The sequence below is a fragment of the Neophocaena asiaeorientalis genome, unplaced genomic scaffold (genome assembly GCF_003031525.2).
Source record: "Neophocaena asiaeorientalis asiaeorientalis breed wild unplaced genomic scaffold, Neophocaena_asiaeorientalis_V1.1 scaffold294, whole genome shotgun sequence".
Lineage (NCBI taxonomy): Eukaryota > Metazoa > Chordata > Mammalia > Artiodactyla > Phocoenidae > Neophocaena > Neophocaena asiaeorientalis.
Genome location: NW_020173945.1, coordinates 1,784,111 through 1,791,712, shown reverse-complemented (window position 1 = coordinate 1,791,712; position 7,602 = coordinate 1,784,111). Strand labels below are relative to the sequence as shown.

Genomic DNA, 7,602 nt, shown 5'->3' with positions numbered 1-7,602 from the left:
CCCCACCGGCCGGCAGATACTGGCAAATGTCTCCTGAAGGCAAAATGCCTCGGGCAGGTCCAAAGGCACTGGTGAGACACACCCACGTGAAAAGGGAACTAGGGATTCCCGTCTTCTCAGCTTTTCATTTTACCATTTTAATAATTCAGCCAGTCCTGCCTGCCTCTGGTTGTAGTAATGGAAAGCTCCAGACACTCTCTCTAAAAAAAGAGAAGCGATGATTTCCTGTAGTCCGTCCCCAGATCCGAAGAACAGCAGGAGTTACAGAGGAGGCCACGACTGGTCCTCACTCTGCGACAGACACGTCATCAGTTACAATTAGTTAAAATGAATAAGTATCATGGATGTGATTAAAACGCTGGAAAGGAAAAAACTGAAGTTCTGCCCTACCTTAATTATTTAAAATCCAAAGCAATGTTGTATTATTTTTAATCAGAAAATGTCCGAAGCAAGATGCTTGGAGGCTTGGACCCAGGACTGCCTTCCAGCACTGCCCAGGTGTGGACAGAGCACCTGAGGGCACGTGGGATCTCAGCTCCCTCCACGAGCCCCTGCAGGGACTTGTGCGCAGGCCTGACGGGCCACAGACCAAGGGCTGGAGGTACTTTGTCACACGGTCCGCTCCTGCCTTAGCTCAGGGTGCTATCACTCCATCCTTTGCAAACGGGAACCGCTGTTTAAATTACAGCAAGCTACAGCTGGAAGAGATTTTAATTTGACCCATTTCACAGATACAGCAGCTGACTCCACGGGAAGCCGCCTGCCCGAGGCCAAAGGAGAAGAGCAGAGGAGAGGGCCATCCACACAGCTGGAACAGGAGCCCCTAGGAAACCTCAGAGCCACTTCAGCAGCCCAGGGAGGAGCAGTCCTGATTTCAAAAGGATGCTCCCTGTCAGTTACGAACAGATTCTCACTCCCCAATACAGGAACGTGTCAGAAACATCTTCCTGGGCTTCCTTGCTAAGTGTCAGGCAAAAGTGACTTAAGATGCTGACAGAATGGAAGCCAAGCCTCCTCCCTGTCACTTTATGGAAACAAATGCCAACACCCCATGAAGTGACAACCAGAGCAGCTCCCACCTACGGTCACCCTTGCGATGCCAGACGCTGCACTGCAGCTGGGGCTCCCGCAAGGATGCTCCCCTTTTCCGGCCTCCAGCTCTCTGCGGCGGTTCAGCTGATGAGCCAGAAGGATTTAATCAAGGGCAACACACAACTCTGCACCTGTCCCCTGAACAGCTGCAAAGAGGCTCTGGAATTTGTGTGGAGAAAACCCAAGGAACTCCTACAGATTACCTAATCCTCCCAGCCTTCGAGTGCATGAGGAGCCGAGGGGCTGGGCTGATCTGGTAACATTTTCCTCTGCAGGATCCACCAGAAGGGATTCCCCTCACAATAAAATCTGCCCGATCGTCGACAATCAAAACCCAGGGAAGAGCCCTTCGGCCGGAACTGCCGTCGGAACCGCCATCTTCCAGTGATTCGCCAAAATGACCAACACAAAGTGAAAAAGGAGGGGCACCGGCTACATGTTCTCTAGGCCTTTTAGAAAACATGGAGTTGTTCCTTTGGCCACATACGTGCGAATCTACAAGAAAGGTGAGAATGTAGATATCATGGGAATGGGCACTGCTCAAAAAGGAATGCCCCACAAATGTTACCGTGGCAAAACTGGGAGAGTCTACAGTGTTACCCAGCATGCTGTTGGCATCACTGCAAACAAACAGGTTAAGGGCAAGATTCTTGCCAAGAGAATTCATGTGCCTATCGAGCATATTAAACACCCTAAGAGCCGAGACAGCTCCTGAAACGGGTGAAGGAAAATGACGAGAAAAAGAAGGAAGCCAGAGAGAAAGGGACTTGGGTTCAGCTGAAGCGCCAGCCTGCTCCACCCAGAGAAGCACACTTCATGAGAACCAACGGAAAGGAGCCTGAACTGTTGGAGCCCATTCCCTATGAATTCATGGCATGATGGGTGTAAAGAAAATAAAAGACCTGGACCGTAAAAAAAACAAAAACACAGGGAAGAGTCTGATACGGACCCTCCTAACAGCCTGTGGAGTAAAAACAAAATACCAGGAGCTGTCGAAGAGCAGCCACCTAAGTGTGTGTGACGACAGCCGGACGTTTTCCAGGCTGGTCTTTAGATCCACAACCCCAAAGATTCGTAAAATCCAGAACTTCTGTGGAACTAACAATCGAGTACACAAATAATGCCGTGGGAATTATTATCTGCACTGTTAACAAAGCTCACCATCAAGAAGAGCCTGTTTGAACACGAGGTATCACTACTGCATCCTGGGTGGGGTCTGACTGCAGAGATATCTGGAAATCTTTCATCTGTGCCCCGGGGACTTGAAGGTTTGATATATTTTTCTCTAAGGGCTGAAAACAGCATGTGAAGATGCCTGTTCGAAGCCCAAATCCCCCCTCTGCCCCAAATCCGCAGCGGGAGACATGTGACCAGCCTCCTGCCTTCGTTAGCCAACTGTCACCAGCTCCGTGGTCCCCAGGCTCGGAGGATAAACGCTCCACGGCGGCTGATTGCAGCAGCCAGCCCCTTGGTAGTTACAATTTGCATTAGAGCTCTGGGGACAGAAGACAAGTGGGTCGCCGGGATGAGTCCTGATGCAATAAGATGGAATAGAACATCTACGTCTTCTCCTCATCTGCTTGCCACAACACTGGTCATCAGCAGCCAGTGCACAAGGAGCAGGGGCGAGGGGTGAGGGGTTCCTGGAGCAGGAAGGTGGGAGGACAGGGGGGCGCAGCGGGAAGGCAAGGCTGGGTCTCTAGCCCAGACAACTAGGGCAGCTCTGAGCTTCTTCACCTAGTTATGGTGGTGTCCTACGCTTGCTTCCTTTCAAAAATCACCACCAACCCCAGGCATGAAAAAGGATGGACCGAGGGGGGAATGAAAAACAAAGCAGCCACGGCCAAACAACCCACAGGACTCAAAATCTTTACTGACTCTCCCCCTCCAGCGTCATCGCTGTTCCCCCAGGACTGCTGCTAAGACTTCTGTGATCTGCCTGGCAACGAACCAGCACAAGACTTTCCAAATTTGGAAAAGGAGGCGCATGACGCCTAACCTGCCAGCTCTGGGCGCCACTGTGGGTGGATCTAGGGCAGCCTGAAACGCCTCTCAACTACAAAGTCATATAACCACCTAAGACATGACTAGTTGGCTCCGCAACAAGTGATGTGCGGAGCTGGGGTTCAGGTGCCATCCCTGGGTCCCTCTTCTCCTGTCACTGTGTCACAGCCACTCCACCCCAAGGGGGGCGGCCGGGAGAACCAGGTCACACACACCTGCCTCCTCAGCCCCAGTGGCCTTGTCCTTCACTGGCTTCCAGAGGCTCCTCCCACGGCCACACCCAGAGCTAGCGCTGTCCTACCATCCTCGTCTCCAACAGCTGTTCCTCTGCCCACAGCCCTCCATGCCGGCCAGCCTCTCCTTCCAGAACTGCACCAAAGCGGTTATTTTAATGGATCCTCTCCTTCCCAATCCTTCAGATCCTTCTGTATCCGGCAAAGGCCGAGACATCTCATTGTCTACACCAGCCACGACCCTCCCAGCCCCTGGTGCCTCGGAAACCCCTGCTCCTGCGCTCCCCACAAAGGTGCGTCCATCCAAACTCCACCCCACTGGACCGACGCTGCTCACAAGGTGTCCACGGCCCGGCAGCGCGTGGCGCGCCCACCCGACCCTCTGCATCTCCAGGAGGCTCTCGTGCAAGCTTAAGCGTGGAGGCACCGGGCCCACTGCAGATGCTCGCACAGCAGGAAGGGCTAGGTGCCAGCATCCTGCAGCCCTGGGCTCCCACCCACCCTCCCCATTCCAACTTTCCAGGCCGACCGCCTTCCCCGAGAACGCCAGGGCACCAGGCCCTCTTACGAAGACTTCGGGCCAGCGTTCAGAGCGGCCTCACTCTCGAGCCTCACAACCACACCCACGTCTCCCGCTCAGAGTTGGCAAACGGACCCTGTACCATCCATCACAATCGTGTCCTCTCCTTCGGCCAGGCCAGCCCATGAAAATGCTCAATTATCTCCCATTTAATAAGGAACAGGAACAAGAGCCTCTCCTCCATCTGCGTGCCCTTGGCCTCTGCCAACGTCCTCCCAACTCTCCTTCCTCCCTCCATTTCCCCATCCTCTTCATCCTCCCCCGGATTCCCAGAGCAGGAGGTCCTGGCTGCCCCACGCCCCTGCTTAGCCCACTCTCGGGCAACCATCCTTTCTGCTGTGATCAGACTTTTAGGGCACAATTCCGCTCAGACCCCCAGAGACTCGTGTCACCTGCAGAGGAAAATGCCCACTCCTGCACTGGTGCCCCAGGCCCCAGACAGCCCCCACTCGCCCCTGCAGTATACAGCCACCGGGGTGCCGGACTCCAAGGCCAGAATGATGCAAACCCCGTGTGACTTCGGGAAAGTGACCTAGAGTCTCTGCACCCAGTCTCACTTATGCAGTAAGGTGATATAATCACAGGGCAGATGTGACGACCAAATGTGATGAAACCACAGGGCAGATGTGACGGCCAAATGTGATGATGTCTGTGAAGCACCGGCCCCGGTGCCTAGAGCAAGCGTGTGTCGTCTGCATCCCCAGAGTCTTCCCTGTAACCCAACAAACTGCTTCCTAGTCCAGACTCACCCCCCCCAGCCAGTCTCACCACTGCCTCCTGCTGGGGCTGCAGGGTCAGCTACCTCCTCTCATCACTGGGGCCCGGGCTCAGGTGTCTGTGCGTGGCTTCCCCGCCACACACACCTGTGCACACCCCTTCTGGGTATCGATCACCCTGCTCTGACCTGACATTCGCCATTTACGTAACCACCTCCCCCAGAAGATCAGGGTTCTTGACATGGGGCCACCAACTTCGCCGCTAAACCCCAGCCCTTATCAGCGTTCTGCTTAAGAAACGCTGCCTGATGGTTCACTTGATCAACCCAGGTGGCTGATCCAAGCTGAGTCCCAGAGGGGAGCAGCAGTGCCTTGGTCCGTCAAGTTACAGATAACAGCAGAGGTCAGCTGAGTTGCTGGCCCCGCCCCACTCTGGGATGACCCAGTTTATACAGCTACACCGCAGGGCCACCCAACCCCCTCAGAGTTTATCTACAAAGTCTCCAGCGGTTAGGGAAAGACACGGTGAACACGGTGATTCATTTCTTCCCCTGGCCACAGAAAGACTCAGTTGCAGCTGATCTTGGGTGGCTGCCCCCCCGCCCCCCCGAGCAAAGGTGCCCCTCCCTTGGTGGAAAACAGGCAAACGTGATGGGAGGGGTGGCGAGTTCCCAGAGCCTGACTGCCTGCGGGGAGTCCCTGCCCCCCCAGCAGAAGCTGCATTTTAGGGAGGGGAGTGCTGGTCAGAGGGCAGACAGTCTGGAGCCTGGAGAAGGCCTTCCTTGGAGGGATCCCCTGGTAGGGCGTCTCCTTCCCCGCCCATCCCTCGGGCCTGGGCCACACCTACTATGCAAAAGGAGGCGGGAGGGGATTCGCCCAGGGGTCCCCAGCCAACGCGGGATGGGGGTGGTCAGCGGGGATTCCGCAGACAGGGGCTCCCCGCCCAGCACTGGGCGTTTCCTGAGATAGAAGGAAATGCAGGCTATTGAGTCAGGTGCTTAGAACACCCTCGAAGAAACACAACACCTGAAATAACTTAGAACTCTTTAAAGGGAGGCCACTAATGGGACCTCCCCCAGAGTTAATGCAAGGATCCAAAGGCTCTGAGCACCCGGCACTTCAGAAGTTCTCAAAATTATGGTTTTCGGACTTCCCTGGTGGCTCAGTGGTTGAGAATCCGCCTGCCGATACAGGGGACACGGGTTCGTGCCCCGGTCCGGGAAGATCCCACATGCCGCGGAGCGGCTGGGCCCCTGAGCCTGCGCGTCCGGAGCCTGTGCTCCGCAACGGGAGAGGCCGCAGCAGTGAGAGGCCCACGTACCGAAAAAAGAAAAAAATAATAATGGTTTTCCTCACTTTTCAGATGGCACATTCAGGGAAGCCGTCAGGAGCTGTGGAGGACCCACAGGGATGGCCACTCTGCAAATACTACATCGCTGCACTCAAGCCGTCGGAGAATCTCCAGAGAGGCGGCAGCTGTCACTGGAAATCTCTGGGCGCAAAAAACGGTGACCTAGGCGGCAGAATGTTCACGCAAAAGGCCTTTTTCCCAGGAAGACTGCGCTATGGAATTACAAGTTCACACCCAAGGAAATTCAATACTTGAGACGGCCATCCACAAAAACCACCGGCACACACCACTCCCCTGGAACTTGCCAGCGTTCACAGGCTGTCATCAAGCGAAGGGATGAACCTGGGCCTGCAGCCTGCTCACGCCACCTCCCCCAGGCTGTCGTGCAGGGGCCTGGCCCACTTCCTGCGGCCAGGCCAGGGGCGGGTCTCACTCGTGATCAAGAATGAAGGGCCGCGGTGTGGCCATTCTTTGTAAGCCACCCATGCAACGCGCTTTCAGTTTACCCACTCCCTTCCAGACAAGATGTGAAAAGGTATTTTACATCGATCGAAGATTCCCAGTTCCAAAGCCTACCGTGTGCGGCTCCATCCTCCCAGAGGCTTAACCTTTGAGGCTTCGAAGACACCAGGCCACCAGCAGGGCAGGCAGGCAGGCCCACCCCCAAGCCAGCCCTTCTAGCACTTCCACCCAGACCCCCAAGGGGCCCGCTCCCCAACCTCCTGCAGCCCAGGCCTCCCCTCAGGAGGCCCGCAGGCTCAGCCACAGCAGCCCTGGGCTCCTCTTGCCGAAGTGGCCGTGGCCAAGGCCAAGGCTGGAGGAGGGCAGGCCACGGCCAGGCTCAGCCAGAGGCCCTTCACAGACGCTTTGACACAGTTCATCCATTTTATTCCCCCAATGCCCTGCTAAGGTGGGCACTGCTATTATCCCTAATTTTACAGACTTGGAAAGTAACTCACAGAGGGCTTGAAAAGGTGCCCTGGATCTCACGCCCGGTGTGCCCTGCCCCGACACCCTCCCCAAAGCACCGACTGCACCCAAGGGGTGAGGCCGAGCCCACAGAGGAAGGCTGGACTGGAAGTCAGGGTGGGGAGACAGGGTGAGAGTGCTTTGTGGAAGAGAGTCAGGGAACTTCATTTTGCTGTTGCAGGTGGTGCTGGGTAAAGAGGTAACAGACTTCAGAAGCAGGTAGGCAGAGGAAGTGACACACACACACACACAGACACACACAGACACACACACAGACACACACACACAGACACACACACACACACACACACACGCCCTCACCTGGCTCCGTGCGATGGGAAACAGAGTTCAAGGCAGCCTGGGGTAAAACAGGCTCCCATTTCACTTGAACATCTAGGGACAAGGTACGAGTCCAGGGGTCAAGATTATCCCCAAATCCTTCCCTCAGGGCTGAGCAAAGCCCTAGGCTCCCTCCCCTTCCCCGTACAGGCTTTGAGAGGGCTTCAGCCTCCAGCCAGATTCCAGGGCAACCCTCCCAGGAAAACCTAATGGCCCCAAATCACCAACCCACAGCCCAGTCCACCTGCTGGGCCCGCCCCCCCCAGGAGGGGCCCCCCCCGGCCCCCCCCAACACCCCCCCCCCCCCCCCCCCCCCGG

The 7,602-nt window shown here is 56.0% G+C and overlaps 1 protein-coding gene and 1 pseudogene across 6 annotated transcripts in view; one reads left to right on the top strand and one right to left on the bottom strand.

Moving 5' to 3' along the window:
- AGAP1 (ArfGAP with GTPase domain, ankyrin repeat and PH domain 1) overlaps positions 1-7,602 on the bottom strand; it is a 544,600-nt gene that overhangs the window by 399,592 nt on the left and 137,406 nt on the right. The gene's annotated exons all lie outside the window — the stretch shown is intronic.
- Positions 1,487-1,971, top strand: LOC112404708 (60S ribosomal protein L21 pseudogene; annotated as a pseudogene).